This window comes from Coregonus lavaretus (genome assembly GCF_964263955.1).
Source record: "Coregonus lavaretus genome assembly, chromosome: 18".
NCBI lineage: Eukaryota > Metazoa > Chordata > Actinopteri > Salmoniformes > Salmonidae > Coregonus > Coregonus lavaretus.
The window spans coordinates 13,012,458-13,032,404 of NC_140005.1; the positions used below are offsets into that span (position 1 = coordinate 13,012,458).

Consider the following 19,947-nt stretch of genomic DNA (forward strand, 5'->3'; position numbering starts at 1 on the left):
TTTCCATCTCCAGCTTGCAATGCATACCGTTCCCCATCTCTCAACTACACCGCCACTTTCTCCATTATTATTCTTCCTCTCCTCTCCCAGGGGAAGTACCTGTGGAGAACAGGAGGAAGGCGTCTAGACCAGCCTGAGTAGTGATGGGGAGAGAGAACGAGAGAGAGACCCTCCATCCCAGACACACCGCTCTAGCCTAATTGGGTTTTCATCTAGTCTGACTCAAACATAAAACAGACTCTCCTATCCTTCCTCCTCACAGTATTGTATTGCTATATTTCCCAAATCACCTGGATGTGATCAAGGAGGAAACCATGTCAGATTAAATAGTCTTGTGTTCAGTGTGAGTATGTCACAGGCATGAATACTATTCAGTAAATGCATTGTCTAAGTATGGCTGGGGGTTGAGTTGACGGTTAAAGCACTTTGTAGAGTAGACAACGTTAGCTTGACATTGGCTCGTTCATATTCAGTGAATGCGTTCTGAGTCTGGGAAGGTACTTAGCCGTTCCTACGGGAGACTGACAGTAATGGAGCTGAGATTACAGGACTTTCACACCATAACCATTTAGTTAAAGTATTTGAGGCCATTTCACGCTCCACTCATCTCTTCTTCCTGCTGTTCCCACCTCAACAGGGAAAGGATGTTGAGGATTTCACATGCTGTTCTGTGGGGTTGTGAGGTTATGACCCCTGCGTTTTTGGTTTCCTTTCACTTCGTCATTTTTGTTGTTACTTCCATATGGACGGTGTCTGCTAAAGGATGTACAGGTAGGAAGGTTATAGTGTATCTGGCTACACTAGCCTGGGTCCAGTTTGCTTCTACTGACACAAAGACAGCCCTAGAAAGCTTAAAGTAAGCCATGATTCAGATTGGTTAGGTACTTCAGTTGGAATGGGATACACTGTATGTATCCTTAGTCCAAACTGGAATAGGACACAACTAACCAGGACACAGCATCACACTCCCTGTTTGTCTGTGGCAAAGTGCTGGCTAATGCCATCTTACTTGGTGTATAGGTTATTGTTGCTGACTGGGACCCACAGCTCTGTCCAGTGTCCACCTAACCCACCCTCCCACTCCAAACACTGAACATAAACAGACTGGTGGAAAGTGCTGAGACCACCAAACACCAGAGCCATGGGGATTTACGGACTGGACTGGACACTGGGATGACGTCATCCCTTCCAATGCTAAACCTTCTGATCCTTTGTATCTATGAACACACACACACTTACGTGTACACACACACACACAGGCAGTGGGTAGATCCTGAGTCCTGACTGACGTGAGCCCAGATGATCCCCCCATAGTGGGCCAGTGAGTCGTGAAACCCACCCGCCCACACGGAATGATGCCACTGAGCCTTTTAGCTCCTAGCACCTCTGCCAAAGGGGTGATCTCACCTTTATTCCTCACCAAGAACAGATTATGGAGAGGTAGCATTATAAGTCATGGGTTTTTAACAGCTGCTCTTGACCCCAACAAGAGCAGGTTGAGGACACGGGAGGTTGAGGTTGAAAGCTGTACTTTTTTATGTTTAGGTTGAGGTCTTGAAAAGGCCCTTACAGGTCACATTCCAATTCACTGGACAGGCATGTAGGCCTACCACTACTGCACCTCTTCAACAGTGAAGCCATTCCATTCTGGAGCACTGGAAAGTACACTTCACATTTGAAGCCTTAAAGGCCACTGTGGCTATTGACCATGTTCACTTAGACAAGGACAGTAGTGAAGGAGTCTAGAATAAATTGAACCAAGCAATTAAACACTCGACCAAGAAAGAGGCTGCAGGAGAATAACTCAACAGCAGAGTGCTATGTTCTGTTTTAGTGGATGGGAGGTGAACCCTGTTTGGCTGTGCTCCTAGTTAGACTGGCACATAATGCATTGATGTCCTCTCCTAGGCTAAACATTGGGCTAAAAATTGACCATCCCAACTGGCATTTGCCCGAAATGCCAGATGTCCAGTCCTCACATGGTGGTCTTCCACTTGGCCCACTGAGTCAGACCATGATCCAATGACCATGGATCCATAACAACCACACTTGTTTTTGAAGAGAAGCTCAGCGGTCAACCAAGGGTGTCTTTCTCTAGGGCTCCGTCCCCGTATGGCACCCTATTCCCTATTTAGTGCACTACTTCAGCGGCAGGTAGCCTAGCGGCAGGTAGCCTAGTGGTTAAGAGGTTTGAATCCCTGAGCTGACTAGGTGAGAAATCTGTTGATGTGCCCTTGAGCAAGGCACTTAACCCTAATTGCTCCTGTAAGTCGCACTGGATAAGAGCGTATACTTATTGACTAAAATGTAAAAATTTAAAATACTTCTGACCAGGCCTCATAGGGCTCTGGTCAATAGTAGTGTATTCCTGTATGGACGTCTGCTAAATGACTAAAATGTAAATGTAATTTGGGATGCAACCTAGAACTCTGAAAATCGGAATTCAGGCAATATCTTTAATATGACAGCAAAATAGCTCTAGATTGATTGTAATAATGCAGTAATACATGTATTGTAACAAAGCTTTAGAAAGATTAGCTTTTGTTCGAGGATGCCACTGAAATAATTATTTAATTTGAAAAACACTGTTACATTTCAAGTTTTCAGCGGAAAGGAGTAATGCAATTTAGAAAACCATTATACTGTAGCAATCAGTGCTCTCTGACGTTAGTGATCAGGATGCAGTCAGAAAATCCACAATAAATCAACAAAGAAACAGATTAGCAGTGCAATCAGTTAATCCATCTCCTCACGTTTAACAGTATTTTCATCGGCCTCGGAAGCAGCAATTTGGAGAGAAAATTACACAGGCAATTTCACCCGTTTAATGTCTGTTTTTGTTTCTCCCTAATCACTGTTTATTCAGTGGCACAGGCTGGAAAAGTGTTGCATAATCTAGCGTTTGATCGAACAGCTGTTGAACGCTACCATATTACGATGGGAAATCTGTTTAGCTGTTCAGTGGTGCAGCCACTGAAACAGTGTTAAGTTTATTGGTCGCGTACACAGTTTTGCAGGTGTTATCGCAGGTGCAGCAAAATGCTTATGTTTTTAGCTCCCACAGTGCAGCAATATCTAGCAATACAATAACAATACACACATAATCCCAAAATGTAAAAAAGAACATGAAATTAAGACAGAGTCTGAAATATACTGAACATAAATATAAATGCAATATGTAAAGTGTTGGTCCCATGTTTCATGAGCTGAAATAAAAGAACACAGAAATGTTCCATATGCACACTTGTTTTTCCTTGTTAGTGAGCATTTCTCCTTTGCCAAGATAATCTATCCACCTGACAGGTGTGGCATATCAAGAAGCTGATTACACAGGTGCTCCTTGTGCTGGGGACAATAAAAGGCCACTCTAAAATGTGCAGTTTTGTCACACAACACAATGCCACAGATGTCTCAAGTTTTTAGGGAGCGTGCAATTGGCATGCTGACTGCAGGAATGTCTACCAGAGCTGTTGCCAAATAATTGAATGTTCATTCCTCTACCATAAGCCGCCTCCAATGTTGTTTTAGAGAATGTGGCAGTACGTCCAAACCGGCCTCACAAGCGCAGACCACGTGTAACCACACCAGCCCAGGACCTCCACATCCGGCTTCTTCACCGGATATGGATATGGATGTTGACTTGTTGAAATCCATCAATGAAAGGCTTGCCAAACTTGATGTCTTGGATATACTAGGAGAGGACATCAATGCATTATGTGCCAGTCTAGAATTCAGCCAATGTCAGATTGATGATCTAAGGAAAGGGAACACGGTGCTGAAAGGTCCTGTAGACTCTATTCACGGAAGGTGGAGGTGGTGCAAAGGGAGAACCAACAACTTAAAGAAACCTTGCTTGATGTACAGTGTCGATCAATGAGGGACAATCTCATATTTTCAGGGACACCAGAGAATGACTTTCAGCAGAGGCTGTGAGGACACTGTCCGAGACTTTATGTCAACTCAACTGAAACTGCCCACAGATGTCGTGCGTAATATCACTTTCTCCAGAGTCCAGAAAATTGGTACGGCCTCTGGGAATAGGTCACGGGCTATTATTGCATGTTTTGAACATTTTAAGCAAACGGAAATGGCGAAGAGCAGGGGTAGAGAACTCAGAAACACAGATTTTGGAATGAATGATCACTTCCCCACGGAGATCAATGAAAGGAGAAAAAAATGGTATCCCATCATGAAAGAAAACCGTTGCCTGAACCAACGAGTCTCGTTGGTGATGGATAAAATTTACATCAACGGGCAACTGTATCGGGACTCTAGAGTAACTCCCTGGCTATTTGAATCCAATGTTCAAATCTGAGTTTGTGTGTTGTAGTGTATCATGACAACTTCAACTATAACAAATACATGCTCTATTGATCTTCACTTGACAAGGAAAGGGCTGCGTATAGCTCAGGTTAATGTATGTAGCCTTCCTAACAAAATACATGAGGTTTTTAACTTGGTCAACATAAATAATATTCATATTTTAGCTTTGACCGAAACGCATTTGGATGCATCTGTTAATGATTGGCAAATTAACATTCATGGATATAGTCGACTTAGAAGGGACAGGAATAGGAATGGTGGTGGTGTAGCACTGTACATTCAGAATCATAAAACTTTTAAGAGGAGGGATGACCTTAATGTATGTCAAACAGAGGCACTATGGGCTCAACAACATCTGCCTCACCAGGCACCCATATTGGTAGGATGTGTGTATAGACCTCCTAGCTCTAAGGTGTCCTATCTGGATGACTTATGCACTGGGTTTGACCACGCCACCGATAATAACATAGATGTATTTATCTTGGGTGATTTTTATATAAATTGGAAGGATCATAATAATTCAAATATAACGAAATTAATGAGATATGCCGAGAGCTGTGGTTTGAAACAAATGGTTAATGATACTACTAAACTCAGCAAAAAAAGAAACGTCCTCTCACTGTCAACTGCGTTTATTTTCAGCAAACTTAACATGTGTAAATATTGGTATGAACATAACAAGATTCAACAACTGAGACATAAACTGAACAAGTTCCACAGACATGTGACTAACAGAAATGGAATAATGTGTACCTGAACAAAGGGGAGGGGTCAAAAGTAACAGTCAGTATCTGGTGTGGCCACCAGCTGCATTAAGTAATGCAGTGCATCTCCTCCTCATGGACTGCACCAGATTAGCCAGTTCTTGCTGTGAGATGTTACCCCACTCTTCCACCAAGGCACCTGCAAGTTCCCAGACATTTCTGGGGGGAATGGCCCTAGCCCTCACCCTCCGATCCAACAGGTCCCAGACGTGCTCAATGGGATTGAGATCCGGGCTCTTCACTGGCCATGGCAGAACACTGACATTCCTGTCTTGCAGGAAATCACGCACAGAACGAGCAGTATGGCTGGTGGCATTGTCATGCTGGAGGGTCATGTCAGGATGAGCCTGCAGGAAGGGTACCACATGTTTTTCAGAGTCAGTAGAAAGGCCTCTTAAGTGTCCAAAGTGTTCATAACTGTGACCTTAATTGCCTACCGTCTGTAAGCTGTTAATGTCTTAACGACCGTTCCACCGGTGCATGTTCATTAATTGTTTATGGTTCATTGAACAAGCATGAGAAACAGTGTTTAAACCCTTTACAATGAAGATCTGTGAAGTTATTTGGATTTTTACAATTTATCTTTGAAAGACAGGGTCCTGACAAAGGGACGTTTCTTTTTTTGCTGAGTTTAGATCATCAACTACGTTAGGTCACCGTTCGGACACGTAAGTTGATCTGATCTTCTGTATTATACCATTGCAATGCTTAAAAGCCAGATCAATGCCAGTGGGCTGGACAGACCATAATATTGTGACCATAACCATGAACACCAAGGTTCCAAAGAAATCCCCAAGGATTGTGGTCAAGAGACATTTTAAAACATTTAATCATGAGCAATTTCAAAATGATTTGGCTGCTGTACCCTGGGAGCTGATTTATCTAGAGGATGATTTAAATCACGCTACAGAATGTTTTATTGATTTGCTCACTGGGGTAATGGACTATCATGCCCCAGTAAGAAAGAGTACAGTTGGGGCTCGTCCATCTCCATGGATTGATGATGAACTGGGTGAGGTATTTTCTCAAAGAAATATGGCAAAAGTCTTAGCAGCCAAATCTAAACTAGAAATCTGATGAACAGAATTATAGAACACTACTTAATTATGCAGTTAAATGAAATCGTAAGAAAAAAACTTTATTTTACAAAAATGCTTTTATTGATTGTAAAATGATTTAAAAAATATACGGAATACAGTTAAGGGCTTACTTGGTACATCTATTTCATCATGCCCGTCTAGTGTGGAGGTTGACGGCAGAACAATAACAAGACTAGCTGATATTGCCAATCATTTTGCTGTTTGTTTTTACAAAGAAAATAAAATCATTTACTGAGCGATAATGTAAACACCCATTCTTCCAAACAAGTTATTGTCCAATGGATTGATGATCATATTATGATCAAAATAAACTGCTCTTTTAGTCTACAAATGTTGTCATTATCCAATGGTAAATCTACAGGTTATGATCTTATGGAACATTTTATATTTCGCTATTCTGCTCCCCAGATTGCAGCTCCACTGAAATACATATTTAATTGGTCACTGGAAAAGGGGACATTTCCAAATGTATGGAAGCATGCTAAACTGTGGCCAATCCCGAAAGACAGCAAAGGACCCATTACTCCTGCCAATAGTCGACCAATCAGTCTACTTCCTTCACTCAGTAAGATATTGGAGGGTATTGTAAGTAGACAAATATGGGAGTATATGGAAAAGAATGGTCTGATCACAGCCAATCAGCATGCTTATCGCAAAAAACATTCCACTACCACTGCATTGGTTGACATGACTGACCAGTGGCTCAATGCTATGGATAATGGCAGGTTTGTGGGTGTACTATTTTTAGATTTTAGTGCAGCATTTGATTTAGTGGAACATAACATTAATAATTTTGACAATGGTATTGCATTATGGGTTTAAGGAGGCAGCATTGAATTGGGAACAGACATATCTAACTGACAGGAAACAGTCCACCTATATCAATGGGTCGTTTTCTTCCCCTCGTGCTTTAAACTGTGGAATACCGCAGGGCAGCTGCCTTGGGCCACTTCTTTACTTAATATATACAGTGGGGAAAAAAAGTATTTAGTCAGCCACCAATTGTGCAAGTTCTCCCACTTAAAAAGATGAGAGAGGCCTGTAATTTTCATCATAGGTACACGTCAACTATGACAGACAAAATGAGAAAAAAATATCCAGAAAATCACATTGTAGGATTTTTAATGAATTTATTTGCAAATTATGGTGGAAAATAAGTATTTGGTCAATAACAAAAGTTTCTCAATACTTTGTTATATACCCTTTGTTGGCAATGACACAGGTCAAACGTTTTCTGTAAGTCTTCACAAGTTTTTCACACACTGTTGCTGGTATTTTGGCCCATTCCTCCATGCAGATCTCCTCTAGAGCAGTGATGTTTTGGGGCTGTCGCTGGGCAACACGGACTTTCAACTCCCTCCAAAGATTTTCTATGGGGTTGAGATCTGGAGACTGGCTAGGCCACTCCAGGACCTTGAAATGCTTCTTTACGAAGCCACTCCTTCGTTGCCCGGGCGGTGTGTTTGGGATCATTGTCATGCTGAAAGACCCAGCCACGTTTCATCTTCAATGCCCTTGCTGATGGAAGTAGGTTTTCACTAAAAATCTCACGATACATGGCCCCATTAATTCTTCCCTTTACACGGATCAGTCGTCCTGGTCCCTTTGCAGAAAAACAGCCCCAAAGCATGATGTTTCCACCCCCATGCTTCACAGTAGGTATGGTGTTCTTTGGATGCAACTCAGCATTCTTTGTCCTCCAAACACGACGAGTTGAGTTTTTACCAAAAAGTTCTATTTTGGTTTCATCTGACCATATGACATTCTCCCAATCCTCTTCTGGATCATCCAAATGCACTCTAGCAAACTTCAGACGGGCCTGGACATGTACTGGCTTAAGCAGGGGGACACGTCTGGCACTGCAGGATTTGAGTCCCTGGCGGCATAGTGTGTTACTGATGGTAGGCTTTGTTACTTTGGTCCCAGCTCTCTGCAGGTCATTCACTAGGTCCCCCCGTGTGGTTCTTGGATTTTTGCTCACCGTTCTTGTGATCATTTTGACCCCACGGGGTGAGATCTTGCGTGGAGCCCCAGATCGAGGGAGATTATCAGTGGTCTTGTATGTCTTCCATTTCCTAATAATTGCTCCCACAGTTGATTTCTTCAAACCAAGCTGCTTACCTATTGCAGATTCAGTCTTCCCAGCCTGGTGCAGGTCTACAATTTTGTTTCTGGTGTCCTTTGACAGCTCTTTGGTCTTGGCCATAGTGGAGTTTGGAGTGTGACTGTTTGAGGTTGTGGACAGGTGTCTTTTATACTGATAACAAGTTCAAACAGGTGCCATTAATACAGGTAACGAGTGGAGGACAGAGGAGCTTCTTAAAGAAGAAGTTACAGGTCTGTGAGAGCCAGAAATCTTGCTTGTTTGTAGGTGACCAAATACTTATTTTCCACCATAATTTGCAAATAAATTCATTAAAAATCCTACAATGTGATTTTCTGGAAAAGAAATTCTCAATTTGTCTGTCATAGTTGACGTGTACCTATGATGAAAATTACAGGCCTCTCTCATCTTTTTAAGTGGGAGAACTTGCACAATTGGTGGCTGACTAAATACTTTTTTTCCACACTGTACCAACGACCTTCCTTATGCCTTATCTGAAACTCAAGCTACGATATTTGCAGATGATACTACAATTTATACAGCAAGACAATTGGTTCAACAGGTACAGCAAGCTCTACAAGTAGATCTGGGAAATATCAGGGAATGGGTTTGCCGGAACAAACTTGTTTTGAACACCAAGAAAGCCAAGGTTATGTTGGTCTGTTCCACCAGGAAAAGGCCAACACAGCATGGGATACAATTAAGTATGGGGGGAATACAAATTGAGGATGTGGCAGAAACCAAACTACTAGGGGTGCAGCTAGACAACTGCTTATCATGGTCGTCTCAAATAACTCTTCTATGTTAAAAAAAAAAAGCTTGCATGATCAGGATAGCTAAATATTTACCGGGAAAGGTTCTTAAGCAAACAACCCAAGCATTAATTGAGAGTCAGGTGAACTACTGTTCTGTGGTCTGGGGAAATGCATCAGCAAGTGAAATTAGGAGGCTGCAGATTGCACAGAACAAAGCAGCAAGGAATGTTTTAAGGTGGAGATATGGTTCTTCTGTTGTAGTCATGCACAATGCTCTTGGTTGGTCATCAATCAACTAGATAATTGAAAAAAAAACATGCTTATTTTATTTCACAATGTACACCATTTAAAACAGCCAAACTCCATTCACAGCAGTATTCAGTTGGTAAGAGACAGACATTCAGTCAATACTAGGAATAGATTGTCCACCATCTATGTGTTATCCTGACAGAAAAGAGAAATAGGCAAAATAACATTTTGATTCAGAGCAATAAAGAAATGGAATAATTTATCTGAGCAAACCAGAAACCTTTCAATATATAAATTCAAACAATACTTCAGAACCATTTAAATATAATACATTGGAAGGTTGTGCAGGACTATGGTAGATAAAGGACTGTTCGAGTATTTATTTGTAACAGTGTGTTATATGTGAAAATGTGATCGTATAATACATTGTATTTTTATGTTTAAAGACTCTTGGAAGATTAGTCCAAATGAGGACTAAAAGAGATCCTAATAAAATAAAATACAATCACCTGCGGGATCGTCTGAGACCAGCCACCCGGACAGCTGATGAAACTGAGGAGTACTTGTCTGTAATAAAGCCCTTTTGTGGGGAAAAACTAATTATGTTTGGCTGGGCCTGGCTCCCCAGTGGGTGGGCCTATGCCTTCCCAGGCCCACCCATGGCTGTGCCCATGCCCAGTCATGTGAAATCCATAGATTAGGGCCTAATGAATTTATTTCAATTTCATTTTCTTATATGAACTATAACTCAGTAAAATAGTTGAAATTCTTGCATGTTGCGTTTATATTTTTGTTCAGTGTATATATACATTACTCGGCCAAATGTATGTGGACACCTGCTCGTCGAACATCTCATTCCAAAATCATGGGCATTAATATGGAGTTGGTCCCCACTTTGCTGCTATAACAACCTCTACTCTTCTGGGAAGGGCTTTCCACTAGATGTTGGAACATTGCTGTGGGGACTTGCTTCCATTCAGCCACAAGAGCGTTAGTGAGGTCGAGCACTGATGTTGAGCGATTAGGCCTGGCTTGCAGTGTTCGATGGGGTTGAGGTCAGGGCTCTGTGCAGGCCAGCCAAGTTCTTCCACACCGATCTCGACAAACCATTTCTGTATGGACCTCGCTTTGTGTATTGGGGCATTGTCATGCTGAAAGAGGAAAGGGCCTTCCCCAAACTGTTGCCACAAAGTTGGAAGCACAGAATCATCTATAATGTAATTGTATGCTGTAGCGTTAAGATTTCCCTTCACTGGAACTAAGGGTCCTAGCCCGAACCACGAAAAACAGCCCCTCCATCAAACTTTGTAGTTGGCACTATGCATTGGGGCAGGTAGCGTTCTCCTGGCATCTGCCAAACCCATATTCGTCCATCGGACTGCCAGATAGTGAAGCGTGATTCATCACTCCAGAGAACGCATTTCCACTGCTCCGGAGTCCAATGGCGGCGAGCTTTACACCACTCCAGCCGACGCTTGGCATTGCGCATCGTGATCTTAGGCTTGTGTGCGGCTACTCGGCCATGGAAACCCATTTCATGAAGCTCCCGGCGAACAGTTCTTGTGCTGGCGTTGCTTCCAAAGGCAGTTTGGAACTCTGTAGTGAGTGTTGCAACCGAGGACAGACAATTTTTTTTGCGCTTCAGAACTTGGCGATCCCGTTCTGTGAGCCTACGAATTGACTTGTTGGAAAGGTGGCATCCTATGACGGTGCCACGTCGAAAGTCACTGAAGTCTTGAGTACGGGCCATTCTACTGCAAATGTTTGTTTATGGAGATTGCATGGCTGTGTGCTCGATTTTATACACCTGTCAGCAACGTGTGTGGCTGAAATATCCGAATCCACTAATTTGAAGGGGTGTCCACATACTTTTGTAGCCATGAAGTGTATATATGTTTGTGAATGGTGTGTATGGACAGTATATGAATAGAAAAGGTAGTTATACTGTATAGGATGAGCCATCACTAGAATACACTATATACAGTTGAAGTCGGAAGTTTACTTACACATTTTACATTTACATTTTAGTCATTTTAGTCCAGAGCGACTTACAGTTAGTATTGTATTGTATATATTTTTTTTTCATACTGGCCCCCCGTGGGAATCGAACCCACAACCCTGGCGTTGCAAACGCCATGCTCTACCAACTGAGCTACATCCCTGCCGGCCATTCCCTCCCCTACCCTGGACGACGCTGGGCCAATTGTGCGCCGCCCCATGGGTCTCCTGGTCGCGGCCGGCTACAATCCAGGATCTCTAGTGGCACAGCTAGCACTGCGATGCAGTGCCTTAGACCACTGCGCCACTCGGGAGACGTAGCCAAATACATTTAAACTCAGTTTTTCACAATTCCTGACATTTAATCCTTGTACAAATTCCCTGTCTTAGGTCAGTTAGGATCACAACTTTATTTTAAGAATGTGAAATGTCAGAATAATAGTAGAGAGAATGATTTATTTCAGCTTTCATTTATTTCATCACATTCCCAGTGGGTCAGAAGTATACATACACTCAATTAGTATTTGGTAGCATTGCCTTTAAATTGTTAAACTTGGGTCAAACGTTTCGGGTAGCCTTCCACAAGCTTCTCACAATAAGTTGGGTGAATTTTGTCCCATTCCTCCTGACAGAGCTGGTGTAACTGAGTCAGGTTTGTAGGCCTCCTTGCTCGCACACACCTTTTCAGTTCTGCCCCCAAATTTTCTATAGGATTGAGGTCAGGGCTTTGTGATGGCCACTCCAATACCTTGACTTTGTTGTCCTTAAGCCATTTTGCCACAACTTTGGAAGTATGCTTGGGGTCATTGTCCATTTGGAAGACCCATTTGCGACCAAGCTTTAACTTCCTGACTGATGTCTTGAGATGTTGCTTCAATATATCCACATAATTTTCCTTCCTCATGATGCCATCTATTTTGTGAAGTGCACCAGTCCCTCCTGCAGCAAAGCACCCCCACAGCATGATGCTGCCACCCCCGTGCTTCATGGTTGGGATGGAGTTCTTCGGCTTGCAAGCGACCCCCTTTTTCCTCCAAACATAACGATGGTGGTTATGACCAAACAGTTTTATTTTTGTTTCATCAGACCAGAGGACATTTCTCCAAAAAGTACGATCTTTGTCCCCATGTGCAGTTGCAAACCGTAGTCTGGCTTTTTTATGGCAGTTTTGGAGCAGTAGCTTCTGAGCTTTGCTGAGCGGCCTTTCAGGTTATGTCGATATACAGTGAGGGAAAAAAGTATTTGATCCCCTGCTGATTTTGTACGTTTGCCCACTGACAAAGAAATGATCAGTCTATAATTGTAATGGTAGGTTTATTTGAACAGTGAGAGACAGAATAACAACAACAACAAAATCCAGAAAAACGCATGTCAATAATGTTATAAATTGATTTGCATTTGAATGAGGGAAATAAGTATTTGACCCCTTCTCAATCAGAAAGATTTCTGGCTCCCAGGTGTCTTTTATACAGGTAATGAGCTGAGATTAGGAGCACACTCTAATAGGGAGTGCTCCTAATCTCAGCTTGTTACCTATATAAAAGACACCTGTCCACAGAAGCAAACAATCAATCAGATTCCAAACTCTCCACCATGGCCAAGACCAAAGAGCTCTCCAAGGATGTCAGGGACAAGATTGTAGACCTACACAAGGCTGGAATGGGCTACAAGACCATCGCCAAGCAGCTTGGTGAGAAGGTGACAACAGTTGGTGCGATTATTCGCAAATGGAAGAAACACAAAAGAACTGTCAATCTCCCTCGGCCTGGGGCTCCATGCAAGATCTCACCTCGTGGAGTTGCAATGATCATGAGAACGGTGAGGAACTATAGTTTGTTAACAAGAAATTTGTGTAGTGGTTGAAAAACAAGTTTTAATGACTCCAACCTAAGTGTATGTAAACTTCCGACTTCAACTGTACATACACTGAGTGTACAAAACATTAGGTCTTAATAATGAGTTGCACCCCCTTTTTCCCTCAGAACAGCCTCAATTAGTTGCGATATGGACTACAAGGTGTCGAAAGCGTTCAACAGGGATGCTGGCCAAAGTTGACTCCAATGCTTCCCACAGATACAGTGGGGAGAACAAGTATTTGATACACTGCCGATTTTGTAGGTTTTCCTACTTACAAAGCATGTAGAGGTCTGTAATTTTTATCATAGGTACACTTCAACTGTGAGAGACGGAATCTAAAAAAAAATCCAGAAAATCACATTGTATGATTTTTAAGTAATTCATTTGCATTTTATTGCATTACATAAGTATTTGATCACCTACCAACCAGTAAGAGTTCTGGCTCTCACAGACCTGTTAGTTTTTCTTTAAGAAGACCTCATGTTCTCCACTCATTACCTGTATTAACTGCACATGTTTGAACTCGTTACCTGTATAAAAGACACCTGTCCACACACTCAATCAAACAGACTCCAACCTCTCCATAATGGCCAAGACCAGAGAGCTGTGTAAGTACATCAGGGATAAAATTGTAGACCTGCACAAGGCTGGGATGGGCAACAGGACAATAGACAAGCAGCTTGGTGAGAAGGCAACAACTGTTGGCGCAATTATTAGAAAATGGAAGAAGTTCAAGATGACGGTCAATCACCCTCGGTCTGGGGCTCCATGCAAGATCTCACCTCGTGGGGCATCAATGATCATGAGGAAGGTGAGGGATCAGCCCAGAACTACACGGCAGGACCTGTTCAATGACCTGAAGAGAGCTGGGACCACAGTCTCAAAGAAAACCATTAGTAACACACTACACCGTCATGGATTAAAATCCTGCAGCGTACGCAAGGTCCCCCTGATCAAGCCAGCGCATGTCCAGACCCGTCTGAAGTTTGCCAATGACCATCTAGATGATCCAGAGGAGGAATGGGAGAAGGTCATGTGGTCTGATGAGACAAAAATATAGCTTTTTGGTCTAAACTCCACTCGCCGTGTTTGGAGGAAGAAGAAGGATGAGTACAACCCCAAGAACACCATCCCAACCGTGAAGCATGGAGGTGGAAACATCATTCTTTGGGGATGCTTTTCTGCAAAGGGGACAGGACGACTGCACCGTATTGAGGGGAGGATGGATGGGGCCATGTATCACGAGATCTTGGCCAACAACCTCCTTCCCTCAGTAAGAGCATTGAAGATGGGTCGTGGCTGGGTCTTCCAGCATGACAACGACCCGAAACACACAGTAAGGGCAACTAAGGAGTGGCTCCGTAAGAAGCATCTCAAGGTCCTGGAGTGGCCTAGCCAGTCTCCAGACCTGAACCCAATAGAAAATCTTTGGAGGGAGCTGAAAGTCCGTATTGCCCAGCGACAGCCCCGAAACCTGAAGGATCTGGAGAAGGTCTGTATGGCGGTGTGGGCCAAAATAAAATAAAATAAAATAAAATCAAATTTTATTGGTCACATGCGCCGAATACAACAGGTGCAGACATTACAGTGAAATGCTTACTTACAGCCCTTAACCAACAGTGCATTTATTTTTAACAAAAAAAGTAAAAATAAAACAACAACAAAAAAAGTGTTGAGAAAAAAAGAGCAGAAGTAAAATAAAATCCCTGCTGCAGTGTGTGCAAACGTGGTCTCTAATTGCAAACAAAGGTTTCTGTACCAAATATTAAGTTCTGCTTTTCTGATGTATCAAATACTTATGTCATGCAATGAAATGCAAATTAATTACTTAAAAATCATACAATGTGATTTTCTGGATTTTTGTCTCACAGTTGAAGTGTACCTATGATAAAAATTGCAGACCTCTACATGCTTTGTAAGTAGGAAAACCTGCAAAATCGGAAGTGTATCAAATACTTGTTCTCCCCACTGTATGTCAAGTTGGCTGGATGTCCTTTGGGTGGTAGACCATTCTTGATACACATGGAAAACTGTTGAGTGTGAAAAACCCAGCATCGTTGCAGTTCGTGACCCACTCAAACTGGTGCGCTTGGCACCTACTACCATACCCCATTCAAAGGCACATCTTTTTTCATTGATCATTCTTGGGATGTTTCTACAACTTGATTGGCGTCCACCTGTGGTAAATTAAATTGATTGGACATGATTTGGAAAGGCACACACCTGTCTATACAAGGTCCCACAGTTGACAGTGCATGTCAGAGCAAAAACCAAGCCATGAGGTTGAAAGAATTGTCTGTAGAGCTCCAAGACATGATTGTGTCAAGGCACAGATCTGGGGAAGGGTACCAAAACATTTCTGCAGCATTGAATGGAAGAAGTTTGGAACCACCAAGACTCTTCCTAGAGCTGTCCGCCTGGCCAAACTGAGCAGTCGGGGGAGAAGGGCCTTGGTCAGGGAGGTGACCAAGAACTCGATGGTCACTCTGACAGAGCTCCAGAGTTCCTCTGTGGAGATGGGAGAACCTTCCAAAAGGACAACCATCTCTGCAGCACTTCACCAGTCAGGCCACTCTTCAGTAAAAGGCACATGAAAGCCCGCTTGGAGTTTGCCAAAAGGGACCTAAAGGACTTTAAGACCATGAGAAACAAGATTCTCTGGTCTGATGAAACCAAGATTTAAATCTTTGGCCTGAATGCCAGGTGTCACGTCTGTAGGAAGCCTGGCACCATCCCTACGGTGAAGCATGGTGGTGGGCTGCATCAGGTTGTGGGGATGTTTATCAGCGGCACGGACTAGGAGACTAGTAAGGCTCGAGGGAAAGATGAACGGCGCAAAGTTCCTTGATGAAAACCTGCTCAGGACCTCAGACTGGGGCGAAGGTTCACCTTCCAACAGGACAACGACCCTAAGCACACAGCCAAGCCAACGCAGGAGTGGCTCCGGGACAACTCTCTGAATGTCCTTGAGTGGCCCAGCCAGAGCCCGGACTAGAACCCGATCAAACATCTCTGCAGAGACCTGAAAATAGCTGTGCAGCGATGCTCCCCAACCAACCTGACAGAGCTTGAGAGGCTCTGCTGAGAAGAATGGGAGAAACTCCCCAAATACAGGTGTGCCCAGCTTGTAGTGTCATACCCAAGAAGACTCGGCTGTAATCGCTGCCATAGGTGCTTCGATAAAGTACTGAGTAAAGGGTCTGAATACATATGTAAATGTGATATTTCAGATATTTGCATATATTTCTAAAAATCAGTTTTTGCTTTGTCATTATGGAGTATTGTGTGTAGATTGATTGAGGGGAAAAAAACAATTTAATCCATTTTAGAATAAGGCTGTAACGTAACAAAATGTGGAAAAAGTCAAGGGGTCTAAATACTTTCCGAATGCACTGTATGTTTACTCAATGTTACAGTTGACATAAATCCAAAATTTTCTGTTTTTGTGGGTGGAGTTATGTGTACAGATCCTGGTATGTAGATCCGACTCATCATTAGTCCACATTCTGTTTCTGAATTTGAAGTTCCAATGTTGACACCTGTTTATTGTTTTATTTTCTCTCTGCTTTTTTCTTCACAGGACCTGAAAAAACCTTTTGATAAGGCCTGGAAAGACTACGAAACAAAAGCGTAAGGATTTTAATATTTTACGAGCAGCAATATGAAAATAGGTTCTGGCCCATTCACAGTATTAGCGTAGACTACAAAGACGATCAGATGGTCATTCCATTGTCTTTTGGTCCATACTATGGCCATACCGTAGTAGTTTGTTCAAGCATTTTGATAATAGTTTGCATTTGACCGTATACAGTAATTGTCATCAGTGTAGCCCCATTTGATCATCAAATGCATAGGCAATATGTTGAATGAGATGCAATGTGATATTTGTCTTGTCCCTTGTCTGTGCTTGTAATATTCACCATCTCCCAACCAATCTCACCTTGTGGTCATCAATTAATGAATACACCCCCGAGCCGACTAGGTGAAAAATCTGTCGATGTGCCCTTGAGCAAGGCACTTAACCCTAATTGCTCCTGTAAGTCGCTCTGGATAAGAGCGTCTGCTAAATGACTAAACAAACAAACAAACCCTCAATAACAAATCATCCCTACACCCCTCTATCCACACTGACGTCATTGTGATTTTGCATGCCAGCAGTATATGACATTTTATAGCACTCTGATATATTTTCCAAGCTGCAAAGGACATTCTATACTGAAAGGGTAATACATTTTCTTCTCCGGCACCAATCTGATGACGAGATAGTACTGACTTTGTAGTAAGTTCAAAGTTCAACCGGATGCCATGATGACGTCTTTGACCCCGTTTTATATTCCTCCATTGATATCTCAAATCTCTTCGTCTGCGATTATAACGCCTTTCATATTTCACAGAAACAAAGCTATGAGACTCTTTGCCTCAAACTCCACTCTGGCCCCGACCACATTAACCCTTTACACTCATGGGAATTGTCCTATATGGGCTAAATGGAAATGTTTCTTACGGAAGACAAATAAAAAGCATACGCGTAACCATGGTAGCAATTGAAGGGAACAGTTTCAAGATTATGGGAAAACTATTAGACCAAAGGTGAGGACACAACAGTTAATTACATTGTTGATAACAAAATCAGAAAATACTCTGGATACATTCAGTAACATGATAAGAATATTCCTGGAAAATGTGGGGTAGGTGCAACATAAGACAAAACATTACAAGGGTTTGAGTGAGAGGACCAGCTGGTGTCTCTAAGTGGCCACACAACTCTCCAAAGTGTGTGCGTAGTCACTCAACGAAGATTCTTCAACTATAAGGTGCTTTTTTGAGCTCTCCTAGCTATGCCGTTTAGGAACTAGAGAAAGTACACTTGTAGTTGTTTTATTTGGAACACAACCCTGCACCCCGCCATCACACAATTACTGTTTTTGTTTACGCAATCCAAAAACGGTTCATTATAAATCGCAATCTGGGTCAGGTGTGCATCATTTGAAAGCCTGTTCTATTGCCAACATGACTAGCTAAGTTATGAAATACGATATTAGTGTTAGGCTTTCACAAGGCAATTCAGGGAAACAGATAATAATTTTAGTGCACATAGAAAGGAGTCATGAGTGCGTTCAGGTGCGTGTGCCGCAGCGAATTTTCTTCACAATAGACAAACTTAGGCTCATTCTGTTCAGAACAACCAAGGTTATGACGCCATGTCATCTTGTAACTGTTGTTGTGACGTGACTTTCATTATTGTGATGACTATTATTTATCAAATAATTACCTACTATGTTTAATTTTTACTAGATTAAATTAATCATGTAACAATTAACTCATTAGGAATTTGGGGCACCATGGGAAAAGTTGTTTAACGAGTTACCGTTTCCCGAATTAACTCTAAAGATATCTAGCTATCTCTTATCATTTAACAGTCATTTATCATGTATCATTTACCTCAGTCTCATTCTGAAAGTCGTAGACTCTTTAAGTCTGCACGAACCCGGGTCTTACTGATCATTCCGTACCACACAAATTTATTTAATTATTTATTTACTAACTAATTAAAAATGATAACACAAGAAGTCTGATCTGATCATTCTTCTCAATCTGGTAAAGAGGGGCGTTTCCGTCATACTGACACGCTCTCTGAGCTCCCTCGGGCGTGGCTAGTTATGAGGCAAAAGTATTATCATCACTATGATTTTGTTAGAAAGCTAAAATCACATTCCTATCTTCATGAAAACATTGTCTTCCTCCTTGATATTTTCTACCCAAGGTACAGGATGTAATCCTGATATCCACAGTGTAAAAGCTCTTCAAGTCACAATGTTTTCCTTATAACGCCTTTATACCATTTAATGACATCACAAAATAGACATTAATTTTCCATATTCCATCATTCCCAACGTTTGGATGTTTAAATATATTGTCCCGATGTTGTTGTGGTCCTCTGTAGCTCAGCTGGTAGAGCACGGCACTTGTAATGCCAAGGTAGTGGGTTCGATCCCCGGGACCACCCATACACAAAAATGTATGCACACATGACTGTAAGTCGCTTTGGATAAAAGCGTCTGCTAAATGGCATATTATTATTTATTATTATTATGTTCATTGTTGGATGTTGAAGTTTTTGGGCGGCAAAAAGTATCTGAAACAAAGGCATTCCTTTCACCATACTAGGATGCCAGAGATAGATTCCCCTCCTCTCTAATTGATGGCAGTATTAAGGTGTCGAGACCGGCACAGCCCCCTGTGGGTAAGAGGGTCTGGTTGTTGTCGGCCATTTGCCAAGCTGATGTGAGGCCTTCGATCCTCACCCAGGGAGAGTCATGACACTGTACATCAAACATAGAGATCATAAACGTTGACATTGTATATGACATGAGTTTTATAATATGGAAATATGAAGTTCACAACTCACTGGTGTTTTGCTTGCTTGTATGACATCAAAGCTGTATATATTATAATCCTCAACATCTTATCTTTCAAAATACATAATGTCCTCTTAATTTATAGCATTTCCACTCAGACAACAAAACATTTGCAAAAGTTGCCCAATTAGCGGGAGGGATGGGGGAAACTTCTTGCCGCGTTAGGTGTTCAAGTTCAGAACGTCTGTCAGTCAAAACCCATACAGTGCTGTGAAGCGCAGAGCCAGAGCTCTGACATCATGTAGAACATGTTACTGTACAGCCACTGCGTTCCAATTTAGGCATTTATCAGTGCCCAAATCTGCCATTTTCAACCTGTATACGGGTATGAGTGTAAAGGGTTAAACTGGTTTGCGAACACCCTGCTGTTGTCCCTAC

General features: G+C 42.3%; 1 pseudogene across 1 annotated transcript in view; it reads left to right on the forward strand.

Moving 5' to 3' along the window:
• LOC311146056 (arf-GAP with SH3 domain, ANK repeat and PH domain-containing protein 2-like) overlaps positions 1–19,947 on the forward strand; it is a 121,331-nt pseudogene that overhangs the window by 62,802 nt on the left and 38,582 nt on the right. The window contains exon 5 of the transcript XR_014615587.1: positions 16,731–16,780. The product of XR_014615587.1 is annotated as an arf-GAP with SH3 domain, ANK repeat and PH domain-containing protein 2-like (transcript). The remainder of the gene's footprint in view (positions 1–16,730; positions 16,781–19,947) is intronic.